Here is a 27279-nt window from a genome sequence, read left to right on the forward strand (position 1 = left end):
CCCTAGTCTTCTTCATGTCTTCAATAATATTGTACTCCATTTCATCTGACACTATCAGTGTTTTAGATGGAGTCATTTCATCTGTTTGGACTGGGCTGGTTTGAGTCGCTTTAGATATCGTTTTCTTTGTCGCGACTTTATCCTTTATTGCAGAGCTTGCGCTCTTCGGCTTAGGGGTAGTTTGGGGAGGATCAAGCTGATTTTTGCTTCGTGTGCTAACTAGAAATACTTCTTGATCTTCTTCATGTGGGAGGATGAAATCCCACATCCCTTGTAATTCCACAACTTCTTCGTCATCAGTCTGCCCTTCAGTGGCAATTTCCTCTTCCTCTTCCTCGGATTCAACATTTGAAATGGCATTGGGTGGCTTTGCATCCGTTGAAGGACCTCTTTTAAAAGCTTTGTAGGGATTTTTTGAAGAAGTTTCTTCTACTTGCTTTTTTATGTCGACCATTTCATTGGACATGGTCTTTAAAACTTTCTGCAATCCTTCCAAATCAAATGGGTCTTTTTCTTGTTTCTTCTTGGAGTCTTCCTTGAAGGTGACTTTTTTGGATTTACGTTCCTCTATCGCGGATTTCTTTTCCAGGGCTATTATTCATTTCTCTACCGCTATTTCTTCCTTCATGTTCTCGGCTAGGGTTGTTTTATTGGCCCTGTCCACGAAGATTGCTATGTTCGATGGTAGAGCGGTGATATACCATTCACATTGTACTTCTCCGCTGGGCTGGGAAGTAGTAGGAATTTTGTTGAAAAATTTGTTGAAACGTAAATTGAAATCCTTGATAGGCTCTCTAGTTTCGGCTTTAAGATTGGATAGGTCATTGATTAACATTTTCGTAGACCTGTCATCACCAAACTTGGTCAGGAATTGCTCCTGGAAGATGTCCCAACTTGTGATGGATCCGGAGGGTAATGAAAAGTACCATGACCCGGTTGTTCCTTGCAGTGTATAAGGAAAAAGCCGAACAATAGCATCTTCATTAGTAACCCCATTGAGATTAATGGAAAGAATGAAGTTGTTTATGTGCTCTTCTGCTAGCATGCCTGCCTCGGGATTGAATTTAGGTAGCTATTTCTCAGGATGGGTCAGTATTTGACTCAAGGGTGCAGGCATTAAGACTGCCCTAGGGTTATTCCATGGAGAGTGGGCCATTGTTGAACTACTAACAGAGGAAAGTGCAGAAGATGATCCCTGTGGCTGGGAGGATGAGGATACTACGATTGTAGATGATTAAAGAGGGGTTGTGGGGGTTCCAGGGGACGGATGGACGATGATCTGGAGTGGAGGTGTAGATGGTTGACTTCGCAGTGAAGTAGTTGAGATGGATGATGTTGATGAAAGAGTCTTACTGTCGGACTCTTGAGGTGATTTCCTCACTCTTTTCCTGGTGGGAAGAGGTAATTCGGTTGGCTGGACGCCAAACTTTTCACTCTTTAGCCTGGTCAGGGGATGAGCAGGGTTGAACCGCGAAGTCACGCTGCCTTGAGATTTTCACACCTCTGAGGAGAAATGGAAAATCGCTGAAGTTTGTGAATCAGGGATTCGACTTCAGGAAGTTCAATGGTAGATTGTTCTGAAGTATCAGGGAGTGTAGCAGCGGTTGATACTCGAGCGACTTCTGACTCTGGATTTAAATGTAATGGAGAAGTCGGGGGAGATGATGAGGTCAATTTACTCTCAGAATGGTATTCAGATTTGGATTTACTTGCCATTCATAGTTCAGGCCCTCCTTCTAGCGCCAAATATGTTGAAGCCTCGAAAATCGAGTCAACAACAAGGGGGATACCCGCCCGGTCCGGACCTTGGTTGGCAGCTCCTTATCCATTTGGTATAGCGGGTCCGACTAGGGATAATGGGACCAGTTTCCCAATCTATGAGTATGTGTGTGTAGAATTCGATGTTGCTGATCTAACAGTTCCTATCTAAGATATTCGAATTCAAACTTTAATCTAATTCTATGCTATTGTAATCTAATAAACAGCACATCTAAATCTATACTAACCCGGGATGTAATTCTTCTATTATGTGATCTAAGAGATTTCAAATAACAACTGGTAATAAAGATCATTGAGCGACTATAAGAAAGGAAATCAATCAAGATGAACTGCTTCGCATAAAAAGTTAAACGAAACAGTTGTGAAAAGCATATCGCATAATGAGCTATTCATACATTAGGCATAAATAAATAGCTATCACCGTAAAAAAGTGCCAAATGATAACTCAAGAATTCATGCAATAATACATAAACAACTAAAAACTATATATCACTTTAACATATAAGCAGAAATGGTCAAGAGATAAAAATATCATTTATGACTAGTCCTACTCATAAGCTTCAAGCAACAATGATTTTATCTCTCCTTGCTCTAACATCCACTAATAGTACAGAAGTGCAACATCAGTAGCAGATATCAAATGCAAACATCAACAAATCTTGATCCATTCATTCACCAAAACCTCCTCTGAGGGTGCAAAAGTGCATGTTCTGAGGACAAGTTTTTGATAAATTTCTGGACCCTTCTCTAAATGCATGAGAAGGGTTTAAATACTACTAACTAAATAACTTAATTACACAGATTCAGGATACGGTTTAAATGACCGCCCTTTTTCTAAGCAAAACTATTTCTAAAAATTAAATCTAATATCTAACTATTTTTGCATTTGCTCTTTAATGTTGCGAGCATTCAATATTTGCCTGGGTAGAGTCGGCTGACTGTCTTCCGCTTTTGGTTGAGCTAAGCAAACAGAAATGGTAAGAGTTGGCACCATCTTTTCAGCAAAATCGATGATATACTCGAGATTCATCCTCTGGCTATGTGGATTTACTGTGTATGTCCAGTAATAATCCAAGTTCCACTTGGTTAATCCTCGAATTACTTCTGCCTGTTTTTTCAGCTTTATGTTTCCAGTTTGTTCTTTACCATTGCTTTCTTGCGTTTTCCGGGCTTACAAGTGACTGAGCAGTTAGAGGGTTTGATTTTTGAGCAATTTTCTCAGCGATGCGCTATTCGTTAGGCGCTAATCGTGCATTGGAAATTGCCTCTGTTCTTTGATCTGGGCCTCTCTGATGCGTTTTTCGCCTTTAGCGCCTTTTCCTTCACCGGGTATAAGCTTCAAAATTTGTAAAAATACTGCTTTCGTGAGATTCTGACCTTGAACGTTAAACCGCCTGTTGATATCAGCATTGTCCAACTACTCATTCAATCATGGCTGTGAATGAAAGATCTGTAATGGATAGCTCAGCAGCATTCTATGAATCTGCGGCTCTGTTGCATGCGGTATCCATTTATGAGGACATCTCTTCTCTGTCTCTGAGCATTGGAACTTTACCCTTTTCCTTCATGGCTTCCTGCACATTGCTTTGTGTTACTTCTGTTTTTCGTTCCTGCAGTTCACACATGAGGAGAGAGTAATGATAATAAAAAATCGACAGGAAATCTTTAAACTCTACGGATGTACAAAAACATGCCACCTAATGTGAACTGACTCTTCGAAAAACACAAAACCGTCTTTCATTAACAACTGGCATATCATTCATTAATTATCATTAAAGCGCGTATCCAATTTTTTTTGGTTTATGGAAAAACTTTTCTTGAATATTGAGCCAGGGAAATTTGTGATGGGATGTTTTTGCGATTCGCATCGCAGCATCGCATTATCGAATTTCATTAATGATGTGTTATCTCAAGGTTGCTCGATCGCACTATCGCAAGATCGCGGATCGCAGTATCGCGCTATCGCAAAATCGCAAATCGTTACAATCGTTAAATGGTTATGTGTTTTTCATGCGACATAGCGATATGCGATATGCGATATCACATATCGGATATCGGCGATTTTTTTTAAGGTTTTCCAATGTGAGCGTTTCTTAATGTATGCGATGCGATGGAATTCGTGTCGCACTCTCGCAATTTATCATTTTTACTCATAAGGAAATGTCCTATCATTCTTCGCGCGATGCAATGTTTTCTTGAGTAAAATACATGAGCCTTAATTGAATTTTTTGAATTTTTTACTAAGGGTCCCCACTTATCTAGTGTTATTGCTAATACTAAATAAGGAGGGGATTTGTTGGTGGCCACAATAGTACTATAAGCACAATTCATGGAATGTGAATAAAGGAACTGAAATCGAACACCGGTGAAATCACCCGATCGAAAGCCAATGACGTAAACTTGTTGTCGAGTGCGAAGAACTTTCCATTAGGGCATGCAAGCTCTAAGGTACTGGAAGGGAGTCTCTCGATCAACTTCCTCGATAATAAGCTGAACTCAACAGGAAGCGATCGTGTCGAAGGAGGGCCATAATGTATCCCACATCATCGACACAAGACAAAGGGATGCAAAATGATTTTGGATGATACAGAGAATCAGGGGTAAGTGGAACTACAGAGGGACAACTCTTGAAAAATTCGGTGACCTAACTAGAAGTTTGGCAGATTTTGGACCCATAGGATCGATGGTCATGATAATGTGGCAAAGATAAAATGGAAGGAAAAAATAAATGACCAAACCTAGGAAGGTCAATGATAAAAAGGAGGATATCCCAACCCGACACAAAGCAGAAAGTGTTCAAGAGTGAGTTGCCGACACAACTGATTGAATTTCCAAATTTTCCCCCACCATTCCTGGCAGGTATCCCAATTATTTTTAAATCTCAAGCTTGAAGGGGATAGCATATTCTTGCACTGTAAGTTCATCCTTCGGGCGAATCCAACCTAGTAAGTTTAACGAGCCCTAGGAAGGAGAAGCTCATGTTCATCATGGTGACGAATCTGATGTCGTTGTATGTTTTAACGAGTCTAACAAAGGTGCAAATCGGTATCTTTTTCATGTTTAGAGAGTTTGAAAAAGAAACGGAAAAGAAAACTCCACATGGTCCATTTTCGTACATTTGTGTCTCTCGAGCCCAAAAAGGTAGAAAACGATACTTGAGAGAACTTCTTGATCATTTTAGTCAAGGAGTGCCTTTTTCGTAAATAGTGCATCCCAGCCCGAAAAAGGGGTAAACACATACTGGGTGCACAACGTTCAACATCCGTTAACGAGTTCAAAATGACAAGAGCTCAGCAATCTTTTCGTGTTTAAAGGGTCGGAAAAGAGCTTGAAAGCGGAACCCCCATTTTATTCTCTTTTACGAATCAAAAGGAAAAAATACTCGGCAATCTTTTCATTTGAGTTTTACGAGTCGAGAAAAGCTGAAACGTGACTTGGCACCATCATCAAACATCCATCACCTATCGCTACACAAAACAGGTAAAGTGCATTATCCAATTCTTGAGGAAAAATAGGTCAAAAATACTTTAAAACCCTAATATTTCATGAAAAACTGAATAAAAAGGAGGGGAAATTAAATATTTTTTACCATTTACCATTTTACCTTGTTGTGAAAAACTTTTCACCCACTTTTGCCCTAATTTTTCTAAAGCAGATTGTGGGAGATCCAGGAGGTCATTCACAAAGACGCTAGTTGCAGGTAAGTGCCAAGTCTCTAAGCTCCATTTCCATAATGTTTATTCCTATTTTTATCCATTTTTTGGATTTCTGAGGGAGGTTTTGGCAAAAAAAAATTGCCCTTGGTCAGCGCGATTTCCAAGCATGAAATCGCGCCATCAGTGAAACTGTTTTTAAAATAGGCGTGTCGACGCCGTGAACAAAGAAAAAGCCATTTTTCTCTCAAATCCACCGTTTGAATCCAAATTTTATTTGCCAAAAATTATTATTGACTTGAATACATGGTTTTTGCAGGAAAGGATCACCGAAAATGGTAGACTAGAAAGAACGTGAGCACGAAGATGTGGACACCTAGGAAATGAATGATCCAAATTGCTTAGACACCTTGAGGAACTATGGACTCCTCAAGTTCTTCCTCACACCAGGGATGCAGCCTCAACCTGAGCTACTTCGATACCTGTTTAGTCTCTGGGACATAAATCGGGAAATATTTATCATTGGTGACCAGGAGCTAGAGTTGGATCTATTTCATCACAGGACCGTCCCGGAGAGGGGAAGCAGTCAACCTATATGGGTAATGACCGATTCGGGTAAGCATATCCATGCTACTTACCAAACATTTCCCAGAAGCCCTCAAATCCCAGAGCGGCAAGATTCAGATTTCCACTATGTGAGGTTTGACACTGAGAGTGCTATTGTTGACTATCAACAGAGTGGTTGGATCCCAAGCAGAGAATGGGACTAACAAGTCAAAATTTCTATATGCTATCGACTTCACAGCACCGACGATCTTTGATTGGGAGGAATCCATGAATATCAACATGTTATGCCAGCTCTCAAAAGCTAAGGCAGGGAACCTAAAGCAATTTTGCTTCGGATCTGTACTAGTGACCTTCTTCCTGGAGCGTGGTCTATTGTTCCAGTATTAGCTGACTGAGGTAGATCTGTCAATGCCACAAGACCCATGGATAGTCCATTGGAGTCGTTTGATGCCTAGGATCATTGGGGGCCAGCATATGTCCTACAGGACCACCTTCTTTTCATGGCTACGACAACAGCTGATCATAGTGGAGGATTGGTCGTACAGAAGTACCGTCTTCCGCAGAGATCCAGATATGCCGTTTCCAGATGGGGAGGATTTCGGCAATGAAGGTAAAAAATAAATTTCTAATTTTTTGATTTTTCAATTGTTTTTGATATATATGTGTTTATAACATTTTGTTTTATCAATGCAAATGTTGGACCAGAGCGCCCTACCGGGATGTCCCCAATATCCAAGCACGTCACTCGCCAATTTGATGTCGCTCCTTATCAGGAGGGAAGCAACAACGAGGAGGAGATCGTGAGGAACCTTGAGGGGTTGACTTGTGGTATCCCAAAGTATGCCCGGGTGGGAGACATCCCACGCTAGTACTAAAGGCATACGGTGAGGGTATCGGATCAGATCCGTTGATTACTGACTCATGTAACATGAGAAGTTTCATGTTACCATGATCACCATGTTGATTAGTTCTTAGGTCCATCATTTACATTTTTTATGCCTGTGTGCCAAGTATATATGAGGTCTGCGAGCCGCGGATGTTATTTGAACACACATATTGTTTTTTGAGGTTTTGATGTATCAAACATTATCGCCATATATATATATATATATATATATATATATATTGTATATTTTTACTTACTATGGTACAAAATGATTTGTTTTTGGTTTTTCACATGTTTCATAAATGTCTATCCAACACATAATTGGCTAATGCATCTGTCAATGTATTCATGCGTCTGGGAATATCATGATATGTAATGTAATCAAAATTTCTTTCCAGTAGACGAATACATAGATACATTCTCAATATCTGAGGGTTTCTGACAGAATATTTCCCATTGAGTTGAAGGACAACAAGCTGTGAATCCAGGTTAACAACCAATTCTCAAATGTCAAGAGCAATGGCCTCTGACAACAATTCGATAATTGCATTGTATTCAGAAATGTTATTAGTTGTGCAACCTAAACAAATACCTTGAAGATCAATCAACTCACCATGAGGGTCATAAATGGCCCATGCCGCAGAGGATAGATTCTGGGTACTACGGCAAGCACCATCAGTGAAACCGATGTGAGGAGTCACGGACATCTGCAAAGCAGGGTAAAACATAGTAAGCGGGAAATTTGTTTGAAAACTAACACACCAAACCACATTGTACAAAAATGAATGACACACTAATGTACACAAGTAACCATGCAAGATGACCTAAGCATAGTACTTTTTGAGATAAATCACATTTCGAAGCTTATCCAAAAAATTGCCTTCATAATCAATTAGCTCATAGGCCCCTTTTTACAACACTCGTTTAACAATGTAGGGCCCATGCCACATGGGTTCAAACTTGCCTACCCCCAGCTTATCATTAGCTTGATCGTATAGTAAAACCAAAACACCCTCAAAGAACGCGCGAGGGGAGACCGACTGATCGAAATGGGACTTGACTCACTTCTTTTGTGCTTCGATGACCAAATCAGTGAGATGACGAGTCTCATCCAGCAGTTCTAAATACAAGAGGCGCTCTTCTTAACGTGAGGTTTTAGGGACAAGTTCGACAGCTAGCTTGAGTGAAGTAATTTCGCACTCAATCAATAACATTGCTTCCAGACCATAGACGAGCTAGAATGGTGTGAAACCAGTTGCATCCTTAGTTGAGGTTCGGTAAGCCCACAGATCTGAAAAGAGCATGAGATGCCAATTGGACTTGTGCATCCCAATAGTATGCTAAAGCATTGTAACCAAAAATTTGATCACAGCTTCAACTTGACCATTGGCCTAAGGGTTATATGGGGTTGAGCCATCGCGGCGCAAACCCAATGTAGAGGTCAGCTCAGCCATCATGTAATCTTGAAAAGGGGAGCCATGGTCAGTGACAATGGCTTGAGGTACGTCGAACCTGGAAATAATATGATTGAATAGAAATTGAGCCATCGTTTTACCATCTGCAGAGTATGTAGGCATCGCTTCGGCCCATTTGGTGAAATAATCCATAGCAATGATAATATAACCATGCCCCCCGGCTGAACGAGGGTTACATTTCATATAGTCAATGCCCCATTTGGAAAAAGGACCAACGGTAATAAAGGGGTTTAGGTGAGCGGGTGTCGCACGCATCTAGCGCTGGTAAATTTGTCATTGATGGCACTTGTGAACAGCAAGGATGCAATCCTTAAAGATGGACGGCCAGAAATAACCAACGCGAAGGACTTTTTGAGCAGTAGCCTAGCCATACATATGACTGCCATGTGCCCCAAAATGGCATTCATTGAGAACTCTCTCAGCCTCCTCGAGAGTAAGACATCAGTGAAGAAATGAATCAACATCGACATGGTATAAAGTATCTCCAATAATACGGTAGGGTTGGGAGTGATGTCGAATACGTTGGCGATCATCCTCAGTCAACGCAGGCCAGAACATGGATGTCTGGAGATACACAATGATATCACTGTACCACGGGTCAAGGGTGCTTATCAGAAAAAGAGTCTCGTCTGGGAGCTGTTCATCTACACGAAGGAAGGGAGCAAATCAACTTGGAAAAAAATAGTGATTTCTTAGGTTTGGCAGTAGTAAACACCAAATCGAATTCTTGCATGATGAAAATCCATTTGGAATACTTTCCCCCCAACAACTGACAAGTCAAGATGTAGTTCATGGGATTGCATTCAGAAATCACAGTAGTAGTGCGTAAGAGAATGTAGTGTCAAAAGCATTGAACAGCCTGGACGACAGCCAAAGCCAACTTCTCGACATGGGCATAATGTGTTTCGATGTCGAGGAGATTGCGACTGAGGTAGTAGATAACATGTTCATTTCCTTCGTCATCATCTTGTACCAATACCATAGCAATGGTGCTAGAGGTTGCAGCTAGATAAAGGAAGTAATCGTGTTGATAATCCGGGGTACGCAGCAAAGGAGAATTTATGAGAACAGCCTTAAGGTCATCGGAAGACTTTTGGGAAACCGCATCCCAGACAAAGGGTGTTCCTTGCTTGAGAAACCGGGTAAATGTTGAAGCTAACCCAGCATAATTGGGTATGAAACGACAGACGAAATTTCCTTTTCCCTGCAGGCTCTACAGTTGGTGCAACAAAGATGGAGGGGGTAAATTAACAATGGCCTCGACTTTAACTGGATCAAGGAGAATTCCTTCCTTAGAGACAATAAAGCTGAGTCGTCTGGATTTGACGCAAAAAACACATTTATGTGGTTTTAACCGAATGTTGTAGTGTCTACAGCAAAGAAAAATCTGCCCAAGATGGTCAAGGTGATCTTGGCGCTTACGAGAATGAGCGAGAAGGTCATCCAAGTAAGGTTGAACGATGTTGTGAATGTCGTGAAACACATAGGACATCGCCCTCTGAAATGTAGCCCCAACATTTTTTAGGCCAAAAGGGAGCTTTTTTTACGCGAAAGTACCCCACAGATAGATAAAAGTTGTCTTATATTTATTGGTTGGCGCAATGTTAATATGGTTGTAACCAAAAAAACCATCCATAAAGGGAAAAAATTTGCTCCCAGCACATTCCTCAATGATCTGATCAATGAAGGGAGTGGGATAGTTATCCTTAGGACAGGCACGATTGAGATCACGGTAATCGACGCAAATGCATCTCATGCCTTGTTTCTTTGCCACCGGTACAATATTAGACACCCAATCTGTAAGAGGGATCGAATAAATGAATCCAGCTTTGAGAATTTTTTCAACTTCACTCTTAATAGCTACTGCTTTCCTAAGGTTCACTTGGCGGAGCCATTGGAAAATGGGCTTCGCACAAGAATAAGTCGGTATTTCATGCACAATGATGCTAGGATCAATGCCAAGCATTTGCTCATATGACCACACAAACACATCATGGAATTATTGAAAAAGACGAGTATAGATCTTGATCTCATTTGGAGAACAAGTTACCCCGATATGGACATTTCCAACGATACCAGGCTTGACAGAAATATCAATTGGCATCATTTGGGTAATGTTACCCAAATTTCCTTCTGACCATACTTCATAAATCATGATCAGCACCTGAAGCGGTAGGGAAGGAAACTGAGAATAAAACTCCTCAAGACAAGTAAACATGACCATCGGGCTAGGCAGGAACGAGGAACGATGATGAGTATCGTTCCAAGGTGGTTCCTCCAGAGACATTACTTCCATGATACTCTCGTCAGCAAGAAAATTCTCGGCTAAGGGATCAGGGGATTCTGAAGCACCAAATCATGGGGATTGAGAATATGTATCGAGGGATGTCCTCGAAACAGGAAAATCAGAGGATACGGAACTTGAAGCCACAACAATTTCCACGTAATTGATTTCGGTAGGACTAAGTGGCATAACCTCACCCCAGGTATCAACAAGATCTAGTGAAGGTATGGCCCAAGGATCGGATTTGACCAAGATCATGTTGACAGAGGCAACATGAGGAGGTGGGAGCGGAAAAATTCCCATCAAGGCAGAAACTTTAAAAATTCCTTCCCCCACACTCTCATAAGGAGCATTGGTGTGCTTAACATAAGTAACAATGCCATCTGAGGAGGAAGAGGCAAAGAAGGATATTTGGTCAACTGTGATGATCTTCCCTTGATGGGGAAAACGAATCACACGGAACAGGGAGGAGACCACAACATGCATGGCGTGGGTCCAGCTCCATCCGAGTAGAAGATTATAATTGAGTTAGTGTCAGCAATCTCCACCTGAACGTGTACTTTCTTGCCCTCTAAAGTAATGGCAAGGTTGGGTAAGACACCGAAGGGTTGCAAATCGCACCCATTGAAAGCTTCCAAAGTGTTAGGGGATTGGATCAAAGTAGGAGAACCAATTGCTTCCAGCAAGCAACTGACATGATGCAGGTAGAAGCACTTTCATCGATGATGGTCCTATGAATGGTTTTCACGTTGATGATTACCTAAATGAGAAAGGAAATCCGATGAGGCAAGCACAGAACATGGTTCTCTAAATCAAAACATATCAAATTGGAATCAGAAGGTTCAATACCCCCAATGGCCAACAGCAATGATTTCCGCTAAGACGGATAGCTTTGGAGTACCTCGAGTGCAGACATAATTGATGGTGCCTGAGCCAAATCCTCAACAATATTATAGTCCTGAGTGGCTCAATCATTGGGATTGGACGAGGAATTTCTTAGCACACCTCGAGAAGGTGGTTGAATGGTGGAATCAAGGTTAGGGTGCTTGATATGAAGAGGGTCAGAACTTGGGGCTGAAGAAGAAGGGGTGGCCTCTTTCTCTTTCCTAGTTGTCAGAGTAGGAGTTTTCTAATATTTTGATATAGTAGCCACATTAATAGGTGTAATCATCATGAACACTTGAGATCCTGAGGAAGCAAATGATTGAGGCTAGTCTACCATTTGAGTCTACTGAGATGGAAACGGCTCTTTTAGGATAGCTGGGGTCCCTTTTAGCAAACAACTAGCTTCGGATCGTCAGGGACAATCCTTATTGTAGTGATCCTACTCACAAATGAGGCACATATACTTAGGCTTTCATTGTGAAGAATCACTAGTAGATGACTTAAGAGGACCCTATTTTGGGGCATCGGATTTATCCTTTCCTTTGCCTTTCTTCTTACCTTTCAAGGATTTGTCCACTGTGGTAGACTAGACAGCGTGGACTTCTAAGGTTTCACCAAGGCCAGGTGGATTCTGGGAGGAACTATTAGAAGTAGCACTCGAGACTGACTTCTGTTTGGAAGAAGATTTGGCAAGGGTCTGGGACACTGAACCAATTACTCCATTGACAGGAGGTGTAACCTGTGACTTCGATTTCATTGGATTAGATGATGGCCACAGAGCATCGACTTCAAATGATGGTTGCGGAGCATTTGGTAATAACTCATACAAAGTGCTAGACTGATAATAAACAAGATCTAAGTACTGGGCATGAGCAATGGCTTGTTCTTTGGTAACGCATCCAACCAGATCTATATCGCGAGCAATGGGAGCAAAGAATGACTTGGTAAACCATTAAGTGAGCAACTGATCAGAAATATCAAATTTGATCAAGCGATGTCTACGTCTCCATTCATGGTTGTGATCAGAGATGTGCATTGCAGTATCTTGCTTGAGCGATGTGATAAAATAGGTGTCAGTTTCATAGTGAACCGGCAACTGGAAATGCGTGAGTAAATCCATGGCTAAAGAGTTGAAGTCATGGTAAGTACTTCGAGGGAGCTCGATGTACCACTTGGCTGCAACACCTGTAAGGGTTCGTTGGAAAGACGGAGACGAATAGAATCATCAACATAGGAATTAGAAGAGCACTAGAGGTGATACGTCATCACATGGGCTTAAGGATCTTCTTTTTCTTTCCCATCGAACTTGGGACAATCGCTTGGGATCTTGGACAGAACCGTAGGCCAGTATGGCGAATGAAGAATTGGATCATTCGTGAGTTGACACACATCTAGCAATTCTAGTGTACCCAAGAATGGCAATTGAGTATTGAAAGGCATTGGATGTCGATAGGTGGGTCCAACCGGAGGATCCCATTCCTGTTAGTAAGGATTTTTTCCCCATAGTGGAGGGTTTTGGCCATATGGCATTTTATTTTGCCCCCATTATAGTTTACCTTGGGCGTAGGGAGAATTTTGACCTTGAACGCCTTGGAACTATCCGGCCATAGGTTGTCGATAAGCAGCATACGGGTTAAAAGGTTGTTGAGCCTGTTGACCTTGGACATATGGATATTGCACTTGTTGTCCCTAAACATATGGGTTTTGAACCTATTGCCCCTGAACAAGAGGATTTTGGACCTGCTATCCTTGGACATAAGGATTCTGCACTTGTTGTCCTTGGACATAGGGATTTTGGACCTGCTGCCCTTGGACAAAAGGATTCTGAACATGTTGCCCTTGGACATTAGGATTTTGGGCTTGCTACTGCGAGAATTGACCCTGACCTTGTCCCTGCAAGGGTTGACCTTGTTGATATGTATATAAGGGTTGTTGCTACCCAAGTTAGCTCTACTACTGCAAGGATTGACCGTGTGGCTATAAAGGTTGTCCCTGCGACTGCAAAGGTTGGCCCTGTGAAGACATATGCTGGGAGGTTTGTGGAGCATATTGCATCTGATACTGCATGGTTTGCTGCAACTATTGTGAGGGTTTCCCCTGCAGTTGTTGCAATTGTCCTTGTTGCGATATCATCTACCCCTGCTATTGTGCAGACGGCCCTTGCTGCAACAAAGGTTTCCCTTATGGCTGCAGAGGTTGCCCGTGTTGCTACAAAGGTACTTGAATAGTTCCTGGAAAATTTCCGAACTCTATATGGCCATAGATTTACAGGGAAAAGTGTCTATATAGAACTGCTCTATCCCACTAAGGTGTGACAGCTGCCTTAGAAACAAACAAAGAAAAGCTACTTTCATTTTTCCTTTATGAATTATAGATAGAGAGGAACAGAAAGAATAACCTCTGTCTTGCGCTAATCTCCTGATTTGGTCCCTCTCTTCTTTGATAGTCTTCAGCTACCTGCTCCCTTGCACGCCCAGCTTCACAAAGTACCTGTAAGATCACAGAAGTATAGCACTATACAAAGACATGGATCTATAATCTTAAACAATCTAGGATCATATGTAAATTGACCATACAAATGTAGCAAGCATCAATGACACAAAAGCATGGAGGAAAACTTGAATAGCTTTTATTGATAAACAAGAAAAGAGCCAAGAGGAGTTACAACCAGTTGTTTTGACCCAGCATCAACCTCCCAGCAAAGAAGCCCCTCTTCACCTCAAACAAAGCTTAGATCACCCAACAATCTGATGTTTGTCTCAAGAAACCAACAGCAATTCCTTACAATATGCAAAATTCCAGCCTCCAACCTCTGGATCTCTAGGATGAGAGATCTATATATAGATATTTGCAGAGGTGTGAGTCAGCTCTGGGTTTTTTATTAGTGTCTTCTCTCTGATAGTTCTTGATGCCACTTGGAGATCTCATTGATCTCTTACTCATCCTTGGTCGATTCTGAGAGGCAAGTGTCCCAGGAGAAGTTTCTGGAAGATTCCATGATCATCCACCTCGCAAACTGTATCCACCACTTATCTTTTCTCATCCATCGCACCCCATAGAAGGGATTTTTGAAATGCAACACACTTCCCGTGTGTACAAGGTGCAATGCATCGCACTCTGGCCATGGAGAAAGAGCAATGATCCAGTTTTGACCAGTTCTGAGTAGTTTTTCATGGAGAACGTCTGGGAGAATCTGTAATCAGTTGACCTTGTTCTTTTAGGGGTTGTAACAACACCTTTAGGGACTTAGGAGCCCTTAGTTTATGGACATTTATGCTTGGGGTTGTAGTGCCCAAAAATGTCTATAACAGTTGCCCCCTAAAGCATGAGGTCGTTAATCTTTTGATGTCGGGTGAAATGCTTTATTATGAGGATCCGAAGTTCTTTCAAGCTGGGAGGAGACCTGTAATAAGATACAATACAATACATTATCTTCGTAATATTTTCATGATCTAGCTGAGGCGGGCATTCCCATGCTCAGCTTTATAAATTCATTTTCATGTACATAGGACAGACGATCGTCTGAGTGTAGACTGATGATTCTGGTAGAGCCATCATCCCTTTGATTGGATGATTATCTGTGCAGCAATGATGTACATTTGATGTCTTTATTTCCCTGAATATATATCGCAGCCCGGATGGATGAAACTAGATCCGGGGTCTTCAATCTCGTTCGATCTTCACTCGAAGTACAAGTCGATCCATGTGAGAAATGTTCTGAAGTCGAACATGGAAAGACGTCGCTTGATTACCAGCCAATGATGTAAACTGTTAACAAGCGCGAGAGGAATCACCGATAATGATAATGACCCTCAAGGTACTGCAGTACAATTCACGTGGTGTGAATAAAGGACTTGGCGTCGAACACCACGCAAAATCTTTCGGTCGGAGGCCATTGATGTAAACCTGTCACCGGAAGTGAGAAACTTGCCATTGAGGCATGCAAGCTTCAAAGTACTGAATGGGGTGTTCCTAGATCAACTTCTTGGATAATGAGCTGATGTCGACAAGAAGTGATCCGTCACAGGAGGGCCTTAATGAATCTCACATCAATGACACGGAACGGAGCAAATGATTTTAATGGAGGTGAAAACGATCTGGTGATATAAGGTTCAGGGTGGTGGTCATGAAAGAATGGAGTATAAATGTATGGCAGTGGGTGAGACACAGGTGAATTCTCTGAATGACTTCTCTTGAACATATCGGCGACACTAATGTGATGGATTGGTAGCATTAACCCCAAATGTGGATGGTATGATGGGACCATGGTGATGTGACCGGTGAATGAAACAACCCAACCCGACTCGGACACGGAGTGGGAGTGTCATGTTTAAGAGCGACTTGCTACCAACAAAGTTTCTTCAAGTTTTCTTCCCAATTTTCCCCAGTCATTGCTGACCAATACCTATTTATTTTTGTCAAGCTTAAGGAGGATAACATATGCTTGTTCTATAATTTTCCCTTTGGGCAAACCCATCGCTATGTTTTAACTAGCCTAGCGATAGTGAAACTCGTTCTCGTCTATAGACAAGTTTGCCGCTATTAAACTTTTAACGAGTTTAACTACAAATATAACTCGGTCCTTTTCAATTTTAGAGAGTTTGAAAAGGAACGTAAAGGTAACTCCAAAATTCATTTTTCGTCATCTAATCCCTTAAGTCCGAAAAAGTATAAAACAATACAAAAGGGATTAATTTTCGATACTTTTAACGAGCCGAACAAAACAAGCGCTCGATCTTTTTGTGTAATAATCCCTCAGGTCCAAAAAGATTAAAATTTAGAGGAGGGATAGCACTTCCTGTCCCTTTAACGAGCTGGAGAGGCCAATGGCTCGGCAAACTTTTCATATTTTACGAGTCAGTTGAAAAGAGCTTAAAGGAGACTCGTCTTTTGAGGAACAAGTGATAAAATGGATAGCAACTGATTCCAGGTAAGGTTCAGAATTTTCCAATCACGGAAATGTTACAAGGATGGCTAGTGAAATCACTCTTCGCAGCTGTTCCCCAAAATGGGTAAACAATCAAATGGAGGTGAATGATCAGCCAATGCAAAAGTGGAGGTGACGGTGCAAACACGACCAAGGCTTTAATGGCTGAAGTACTACATTCACAATGGTTATTTACCGGGGAATAGTTCATTTTTTAACGAGCTTAAACGCGGGGGGAAACATTTGCTCATGGCTTATGTTTATTTTTTAACGAGCTTGAACTATGCGCTAAAACTGCTCGATGCGGGTTTATTTTTTAACGAGCTTGAACCCTGTAGTAACACTGCTCATGGCGGGTTTATTTTTTAACGAGCTTGAACCCTGCAGTAACACTGCTCGTGATAAGTTTGCATGCCCCCAGCATAATAACGCAAATCGAGGTGCATGCCCCCCAAGCTTCATTGCATTCAACTCGGTGGTTGGAATGAAGGTTTACCTTTGAGATTTGGAAAGGGGATTTGTTTCATTTTTTAATGAGGTTGACACAGTAAAAGAACCATCCTCAAGACTCCTTGTTTCATTTTTTAACGAGGTCGACACGAGATAAGAACCATCCTCGAAATCCACCATATTTACAGTATTTGATAGAGAATCAAAAACTGAAGGATGATTAAGGTTGCTGGAATAATCTTCATGGTAATTTGGAAGACGGGAGCGATGGTGGTAATCTTCCCATGGTGCCTCCCCTATCATTGAATGAATGATTCCTTCATCTGTTGAATGTACATGCGACGAAGGATTTGAAGAGGTGCCATATTCCTTAGACCTATCTATCCAAACACTCGATGAGCGTTGATTTGGGTTTGCCCCCCAGGCCAAGAAAATTGATTGCTACAATATTTCTAAAATGGCGATGATCCATGCTGACAAAATGTTTAGATATAGAAGATTTCATATTCCACTGTGGCCACTTCCGCCAGATTACTCGGAGGCGGTAGGGCAAAAGTACCCATTAAGGCAGGGTCTTTTAGGAGACCTACTCCGATATATTGGAGCGAATAATTGCTTCCATGGATCATTGGAATGCTTCCTGTAACTTGTGAACTGTTGGGGAGAAATGTTTGTTGGTCGACAATTGTAATTCCTCCTTGGAAGGGAAATGCAATCTTCCTGAAGTAGGTCGACACAACTGTGGCCATGGCATATATCAAGGGCCTTCCCAGTAGGATGTTGTAATCGAGGTTTCCGTCGATTACTTCAACATCAATTTCTATTATTTTACCCCCCAGTTCAACTTGCAAGTTACTTAAAATCCTGTATGGAGTGTATGATCGTCCATGAAATGCTTTTAACATTGTTGACGATTGTGACAAGGGTGGTGAGCCTAAATTTTTCCAGCAACTCATCGACATAATACATGTGGATGCCCCCTCATCAATAATTGTTCGATGAACAGTTTTGTTGAGGGCTTTCACTTGAATAAGGAAAGCTAGTTGAGCTGGTAACTGAGGGTCATATCCTTTATGATCAAAGGCCACAAGATTGGAATCCATTGGGTCAATCCCACCTATTGCTGCTAATAAAGCTTGCTCTTGGGAGAGGCAATTTTGCGGTACCTCAAGTGTCGACATAGCGGACGGCGATTGGGCCAGGTCCTCTATTATATTATAATTATGTGCTATTTTTGCACAAGGATTAAATGTCGATTTGCATACTACTCCCTTTGGCGACTTTATCATTTGTTCAAGAATGATGGGTGGCACAACTTCGGTCAAAGTTGTTGTCGAACTACTAGGTTGTTCATTAGCCTTGTTATTCGACAGTTGTGGATTCCCGTAATATTTATTCCTTATCAAAGCATTATTTTTCTGCTTTGAGATAGACAACATAAGCACTTGGGATCGAGAAGCATTTTGATTAGCAACCAGTTTGGTTCCCGGGTTTGAAAACGGATCAGTCAATACTGCTGAGGTTTTTGAACTCTTAAAGAGTTTCTTAACTTCAGCTTTATGTGGACAATCTCTCGTCCAATGATCCTCATCGCATATATGACACCTCACAGGGGGTTTCCTTTGCCCAGAAGGGTTTGTAGAAGGTTTTTCAGGAGATGACTCATCCTGTTTCTTTTTTCTCCCTTTCTTTTTCTTCTTGCCCCCTGGTTGCTTCAGTTGTTTGCCCTTGTCGGTCAACACGGCATTTACTTCCGAGGCAAGAAGTTCCTCATTTGCATTTTGACTAGAAATCTTATGGGCCTTTTTGGATGTAGCCTTTGTCGATTCCGTGTCTGTCGCACCAATCACGCCATCGCCGGTATGAGAGTCATTGTTTGATTTAGGAGGAGGAGGAACTGAGAATTCCGGTCTAGGGGTGTCAGGTATATTATCATAGAGTGTGCCGGACTGAGTGTAAATCAAGTCCAAATATTGCGCACGAGCGATAACTTGCTCTTCTATGAAGACTCCCCCTTTTGCCACATCTTCCGTGATGGAAGGTAGTAATGACTTGATAAACCATTCAGCTAAGAGCTGATCGGGAACATACGTTTTTACCATTCTACGACGACGTCGCCACTCATGTATATGATCAGATATGTGAGTGGCCGTCGTCTATTTGAAGTTGGTAAGGAGTTTTGTTCCTGTTTCGTACCTTATCGGTAATTGAAAATGGGTTAAAAAGGTTGTGGCTAGGGTACTGAAGTTGTCGAATGAAGCTCTAGGCAATTCGATGTACCATTTTGCCGCCGGACCAGTTAACGTCCTCTGAAAAAGGCAAAGTCTTATTGAATCATCATTCAAGGTGTTTGATGAACACCACAGATGAAAGGTCATCACATGATTCGACGGATCTTCACCCGGATTTCCATTAAATTTAGGAATATCTGACGGAAGTTTATGCGGAATCGCTCGCCACCAAGGGGCATAAGCAATTAGATCATTCGTCAACCGGTTTAGATATGGTAATTCTAGAGTTGCCACAAAGGGCAACTGTTGATTCACATTAGGCGAAGCATACCCAGGATAAGATGGAATCGCCTGAGCAGTGGGTCTTTGCATACCAGCATAATGTATTTGATGCTGGAAACTTTGAATAGGTTGATGGGCATAACCATTATAATATGGTTGTTGATAACCGTTTTGGAAATGCGGTTGCCCATTACTTACAAAGACTTGTTGCTCAGGTTCTTGATATGATTGCTGGAATGGCGGTTGTTGAGATTGAACCAGCCATGGTTGTTGGACCATTTTTTGTTGCCCAATACTGGATGATTGATCAAGATGAGGAGTCATAGTACTTGTTTGAGCCTGAGTCGCTCCAGATAAGGAGGCACTAACCTGAGGTTATGATTGAGTTGTCGAGACAAGAGGTTGTTGTATTGTAACCTGAGAAACTTGGGGTTGACATACAACAGGTAGCACTTGTACTTGCGACCCAGTCACCACAGCAGGTATAGTGGGAATATTCGACACAGGGTGGACTGGTTGCATTGAATATACAACCCTTGGTTGTTGAGGCAGTATTGGTACCCAACAGCTGGATGTAATTCCAGTTTGACCTGAACTTTGTTGTAAACTCCCATATGGTTGTTCTCCAGGAGGGAACAATGAAAAGGCATACTGCCCTCCATATAGTGGCAATCCAGTACTTAAAGGGTAAATTGGCCTTTGAAGACACATTGGATCAATTTGTTGAGTTTCAACATAAGAAATACCAGATGATAATCCGGATGAAGAAATAGGAACAGACCATGTCATCGAAACAGTCCCTGATTGGACTCCGGTTTGTTGTTGATAACTTGCCGGGACAGATGGTATACCGGCGAACATTGTTGGAGTAGCAGCAGGAGGTTCTGCTGCTGCTATGTCGGATGACACAGTCCTAGATGTCGACGGTTGTTCAGACATATCTAGTCTATCCAAAAGATTTCCTAGCGATTCTACAAGAACTTGCGATGAAGGGAGACTAATTTCGAAGACCAACGAGGGAAAGGTGATGATTATTCCGTTTAAAATAAATTTTAGACGCTTTGACACAACTTGTTTTTTCAATTTTTAAGAGTCGAGAAAAAACAAAAGATGACTCTAGTCTCCTTCGATTTTTAATGAGCCTGAAGTGACAAGTGCTCAGATGGACCTTTTCTGTTAAAGAGTCTGAAAAGGAACGAAAGGGACTACTCTGGAAATCTAGGTAGAGGGATTACCAAACCAATCGCAAAACTGCAGAATACTTTTTATAGTACGGCAGTCAATCTTCCCGAATGATGTGTTTAGTGCGTTGAGATTGATAGGGCGGCAGACACAGCTTCCTATGGATAAAGGATTAAGCCTATTGTGGTCTCCCAAAATATACTCGACGGTACGTGGGAGCACAAGTCCGTACTGGCACTTATCGTCTCAAAGTGGAGGAATCACCCAACCATCAGTGAGAACAACAGTTACCAGGCTTTACGACGCCGGAATACGTCTCTAGCCTAGACTTCTAAATGTTGTGCGTTAAGTTCCAAAGCGTTGTTAGATTCATTGAATTTATTTTAAGTTGATCATGTTTATGGAGTTTTCCTTTCAGGTTCACCACGAGATGTAGATGTAATTCCTAAAATGCAATCTAAGATTATAAACAAACTTTTTATCTCCTTTTTGCAATGAAAAACCTAGCTACTAGGGAAAAGAAAGACAGAATCTTTTCGCAAAGAGAAAAGAGCACACTCTAAATGCACTTTCCTAAATCAAGCCAATCAGACTGTCTATATGCAAATGCACATGCATGTATTTTTTTTTTACTTTCTTAGTATATGAATGCTAAAAAGAAAGTTGATGCACAAATCTGAATTTCTTTTCAAGCGACAAATATCAACAAGTTTCTTTTCGAAATCAAAAAATGGAGACGATCACAACACCTTACGATTTTGAAATGAATACTTGTTCTAGACACTAGAAAATTACAAATTTAGACCAAAAGCAATAGTAACAAGATAACCGACCATCAACAGCAATCAAACTCTTTCCTACGATTATAATCAACACTTGCGATAGTTTCAAATCAAAGGACGACAGTACGATTACGCTACTTTTGCAAAGGAGAACTGTAAATGACTCAACAAACACACAAAAAAATCTACAGTTCTTTTGTACAAAGGAGGCGAAATAACAGCAAGGAAAAGGGGTTTCAAACAGACATATACTGATCACAGGTACCAAAATTCAAGAATAGAACTGGAAAGAATGAATCACAGAAGCCACAACTGCACAGAGCTAGTCTGATCAACGCACCTGTAACACAGAGAATCTGAAATGCAGCGCAGCTTGTCCACTCGAGAAGTGTGTTGAAGTTCAGAATCTCTGAACAGTACCTGCGCTGGGCCAGAAACGAGACTCTGTTCGGGTTCCGGGTCACAGTTTGCAGTTCAGTTCTTGGGTTTTGGCCGAGCAAAAAGCAATCAGTAATGCAACAATCAGGGGTAGATCTAAGGAGGATTGAAGAGCTATCACAAGGGCAATCAGATAGTTTGTTAATCAGTTATTTAAATCATAAACAGATCCAGTAGATGGATTGAAGTAGCAGTTATCTACTTTGCATTTGTTATGGCAAATGCAATTCGAATGTTACTTGTAAGTTTATGAAACAAACAATAAAGAATGATAAACAAACAAAATAATTAGCTCCCCAGCGGAGTCGCCATTTTGTAACACAGATAATCTGAAATGCAGCGCAACTTGACCTGTAATAAGATACAATAAAATACATTATCTTCATAATATTTTCATGATCTAGCTGAGGCGGTCATTCCCATGCTCAGCTTTATAAATTCACTTTCATGTACATAGGACAGACAATCGTCTGAGTGTAGACTGATGATTCTGATAGAGCCATCATCCTTTTGAGTGGATGATTATCTGTGCAGCAATGATGTACATTTAATGTCTTTATTTCCCTGAATATATATCGCAGCCCAGATGGATGAAACTAGATCCAGGGTCTTCAATCTCGTTCAATCTTCACTCGAAGTACAAGTCGATCCATGTGAGAAATGTTCTGAAGTCGAACATGGAAAGACATCGCTTGATTACCAGTCAATGATGTAAACTGTTAACAAGCGCGAGAGGGATCACCGATAATGATAATGACCCTAAAGGTACTGCAGTACAATTCACGTGGTGTGAATAAAGGACTTGGCGTCGAACACCACGCAAAATCTTTCGGTCGAAGGCCATTGATTTAAACCTGTCGCCGGAAGTGAGAAACTTGCCATTGAGGCATGCAAGCTTCAAAGTACTGAATGGGGTGTTCCTAGATCAACTTCTTGGATAATGAGCTGATGTCAACAAGAAGTGATCCGTCACAGGAGGGCCTTAATGAATCCCACATCAATGACACAGAACGGAGAAAACAATTTTAATGGAGGTGAAAACGATCTGGGAAAAGTGTCTATATAGAACTGCTCTATCCCACTAAGGTGTGACAGCTGCCTTAGAAACAAACAGAGAAAAGCTACTTTCATTTTTCCTTTATGAATTATAGATAGAGAGGAACAGAAAGAATAACCTCTGTCTTGCGCTAATCTCCTGATTTGGTCCCTCTCTTCTTTGATAGTCTTCAGCTACCTGCTCCCTTGCACGCCCAGCTTCACAAAGTACCTGTAAGATCACAGAAGCATAGCACTATACAAAGACATGGATCTATAATCATAAACAATCTAGGATCAGATGTAAATTGACCATACAAATGTAGCAAGCATCAATGACACAAAATCATGGAGGAAAACTTGAATAGCTTTTATTGATAAACAAGAAAAGAGCCAAGAGGAGTTACAACCAGTTGTTCTGACCCAAGATCAACCTCCCAGCAAAGAAGCCCCTCTTCACCTCAAACAAAGCTTAGATCACCCAACAATCTGATGTTTGTCTCAAGAAACCAACAGCAATTCCTTACAATATGAAAAATTCCAGCCTCCAACCTCTGGATCTCTGGGATGAGAGATCTATATATAGATATTTGCAGAGGTGTGAGTCAGCTCTGGGTTTTTTATTAGTGTCTTCTCTCTGATAGTTCTTGATGCCACTTGGAGATCTCATTGATCTCTTACTCATCCTTGGGCGATTCTGAGAGGCAAGTGTCCCAGGAGAAGTTTCTGGAAGATTCCATGATCATCCACCTCGCAAATTGTCTCCACCACTTGTCTTTTCTCGTCCATCACACCCCATAGAAGGGATTTTTGAAATGCCACGCACTTCCCATGTGTACAAGGTGCAATGCATCGCACTCTGGCCATGGAGCAAGTGCAATGATCCAGTTTTGACCAGTTCTGAGTAGTTTTTCATGGAGAACTTCTGGGAGAAGCTGTAATCAGTTGACCTTGTTCTTTTAGGGGTTGGAACAACACCTTTAGGGACTTAGGAGCCCTTAGTTTATGGACATTTATGGTTGGGGTTGTAGTGCCCAAAAATGTCTATAACACATAGCCACCTGAAAAAGTGGATGGATTAGGTTAAACATACTTTCCAGGTTGAAATACGTAAGGTGGATTGACCATTCCTTGAGAACGATATGGAACATAAGGAGCTTGGTACTGAACCTGAGCCTCATAAGGCTGTTGATACTGGAAAGTGCTTGACCCAAATGTACCAACAAGATTTTGGACTTGTTGGTACTAGACATTGCTCTATCTAGCAAGACCTGCAGGGTTTTGGAGAACACCAGAAGAAGGTTGATTCATCCCAACCATGTGAGCCTGTGAGCTACTCACATTAGTTGAGCCTGACATCATAGAAACACTAAGATTTTCCCCACAGGCAGTGGCACATCTTGTCTACTTACTGGAGGGGTCAAAGAACTTACAGCAACATGACTCCAAACTGTCAGTTGAACTGGACGGGTAACTGGGACGGACGAGACAAGAGGATTCGGAACGGTGGGTTGCACTGGGACTGAGGTAACGGCAGAAAACATGTCCTATTGGGAGGTCGGGTTCGGAATGAATGGACCTATAGTAGGCATGGCACCAGACACCCAAACAAGGTTGTCATAAAATGATGAGGCACTAGGTGTACCTTAGACCAACTCTGCTAAAGTCACATAATTAGGTGGAAAATCCTGATACACACTGATGGAAATGCTCCCCGTGAAGGCGAAATCTTCAAGCGGAAATTGGTGTTCTTCCTCTTTGACAGTGTGTGGAGTAGAAACTTCCAATTGATCCGGAGAGGTAACTGGAGCTTCGCCTTCGGGTTCCATAGCTGGGAACAAATGATGACGAACGACCGAAGATGTACGAGGGGATAATTACAAAGGAACTCCGATTTGATCGTACCGATTGTAATACGCTTTGGTGATATCACAACAGGGTCAAACAACACATTCAGAGGATATATAACCAATCCAAGCTGACCGTCAGCAGTCGGCGAAGTCTCAGGAGTCTGGACAAGATTGTCTGGAGATTGCAGGCCAATATCAGCAGGTGACCCAATATCTAAAGCAGGTGGAGGACAAGATGACAAAGGTTGAATGCTCATAATGATTCCGATTTCAACACCTTGGTCTTCGAGTGACTCTGGTAATTCAGGAAAATCATCCTCAGACAATATTTTAGACGGAGGATAGGAAGAGGAACTAGGTGAACCAGATGGTTCAGCCAAGATGACCTTGTCTTAGTTAACAGGAAAAGAGAGATAAATTTCAAGGCTTTAAAATGTATTTTAAGGAAAACTCATGATTTGGTCTAGCAAATACTAACAGGATGTTATAAGATCGTGGGCAACAATTTTTTAAGACGCATAAATAAACTAGTGCTCTTTCATGTTTCAAGAGTTGAGAAAGAAGCAAAGATGACTCTATCACTTTCGATTGGAAATGAGCTCGAAAGGACAAGCGCTCAAATTATCTTTACATTTAATGAGTCAAAAAGATCCAGTGACTACTCCGAATGATCTAGGTAAAAAGGATTACCAAGCAATCGTGAACTACATAATACCTCATGGAAAACTGAGAAGTACGGGCAGGAAATCTCCCCGAATTATGTGTTCGGTGTATCACGTTTGCAAGGCGACAGACTCGGATTCCTATGGATAAAGGATTGCAGACTAGAGGGGTCTCCCTTTATATACTCGATGGTATGGGGAACACAAGTCTGTACTAGCATTGTCTAGTGCCGAAGCTAACGACAGCTTCTAGGTTTAAAGACGTTGAAACACATCTCTGGCCTAGACCTTTTAGATGTGATCGTTAGGTTTCAAATGCGCCTTAGGTTAATTGAGTTCATTTTAAAGTTTATCTTGAATTATGTCTCAGTTTTCAGGCCTTAGCGATGTTACTCGAAAAGCCCTAAATGCAGCTAAATGAGACAAGAACTTTTCAATTCGATGAATTGTCTACACTAGAGAGGGTATAAAACACAATCAAATGCAAACAATCAAGCAACTAAAAGCAAAATGATTTTTCACTACTTCACTTTTTGAAAAAATAAACTAATGAAAAATTCATTCCAATTCCTAATTTCCTAGTAAGTACACTCCAAACAGTCCTTTCAGAAGTAAAGAGAATTCTTTTCTCTTTTCAAATGCAAATGCAATCCTAGTATTCAATAATGCTAACTACCATAACATATTGACGCAGCAAACTAGAATTATGTACTTTTCATGAAATGACAAAATGAATTTCTCATAAAACACTTCAATGAAAAAGTTTTGAGACAATCGATTCTCAAGCAAATGAAAAACACGAAAAGAGAATCTCTTTCAAACTAATGATGCAACAACTTTACCAAAACAAGACAAGCAATGTGATCTATGCCAAAAAAGAGACGTTTAGACAAGAAAACGAAAATTTTCAAACTTGTGTAATGGATATCAAAGCCATAGAAGGACCATAAACGAAATGCAAGGAGTAAATGCACCAACAACTTGACTCACTGAGTTCACAATTAGCTAAATGGATGACAACCTAGATACCCTAGGGCCACAAACCATCTAATTACCCAAAAAATCAAGCAAAAAGAAGGCAAATCAACAAGCAAATAAACCAAATGCAAAGCAGCTTTCTAGTCAGGGAGAAGACGGTTTAAACAGCTTTCAATGCATAAATCAAGGGAGCAAGACACATTGGCCAAGATCTGGGTGAACCCTAATCTTCACTTACAAGCATCAGCGCAACTGCCTAACTGACAACAACCACTAGAAGGGGGTCGGCGCGACTGTTTCTCAACATATCACGTTGATCGGCATGACTATAAGCGCAATAAGCGCATTGAGCAAGGATGCAAAGAAAAAAATAAAAAAATTCAGAAGTTGAGACCGGACTTGCTACTATGAATTTTAGAGCCAGATCAGTAACAAAGCAAAGTAGACAGAACTAAAGGGAAATGGCGAAACTAGAAAAGTTCACACAAACCCATGAAATTCCAAGCAAACAAACAGAAGGATTAGGTCCCCAGCAGAGTCGCCAATTTGTGGTGAAGTAAAATTCTATGTGCAGATATAAACAATTCCTCTAGCCCGATAATGGGTCTAGCCAAAGAAAAGACATTCTATGGAAGATTTCCTTAGGTTAGAACCAATTAACAGGGCCTACCTATTAGTACACTTATCCCATTTGGTGATGACCTTGCTTGCTTGCTCCAGCTATCTACCATTTCCTTCTTCGAACAACTGAAACAAGTAAACTATGGCAAACAACAACCGTGATAATAGATAAATTGTAATTAAACCTACTTAACAAGTCAAGAAACATTAAGCCATAAATATGTGAGATGACACATTATGTAGGAAATCAATTGATAGTTGCATATATATTAAATCAAGAAGAGATTACAACCGTTGTCTTGACGTTGTTGT

Source organism: Pinus tabuliformis, chromosome 1_2, assembly GCF_031772625.1.
Source record: "Pinus tabuliformis cultivar Carrire ecotype Pingquan chromosome 1_2, CPIR1, whole genome shotgun sequence".
Classification (NCBI taxonomy): Eukaryota; Viridiplantae; Streptophyta; class Pinopsida; order Pinales; family Pinaceae; genus Pinus; species Pinus tabuliformis.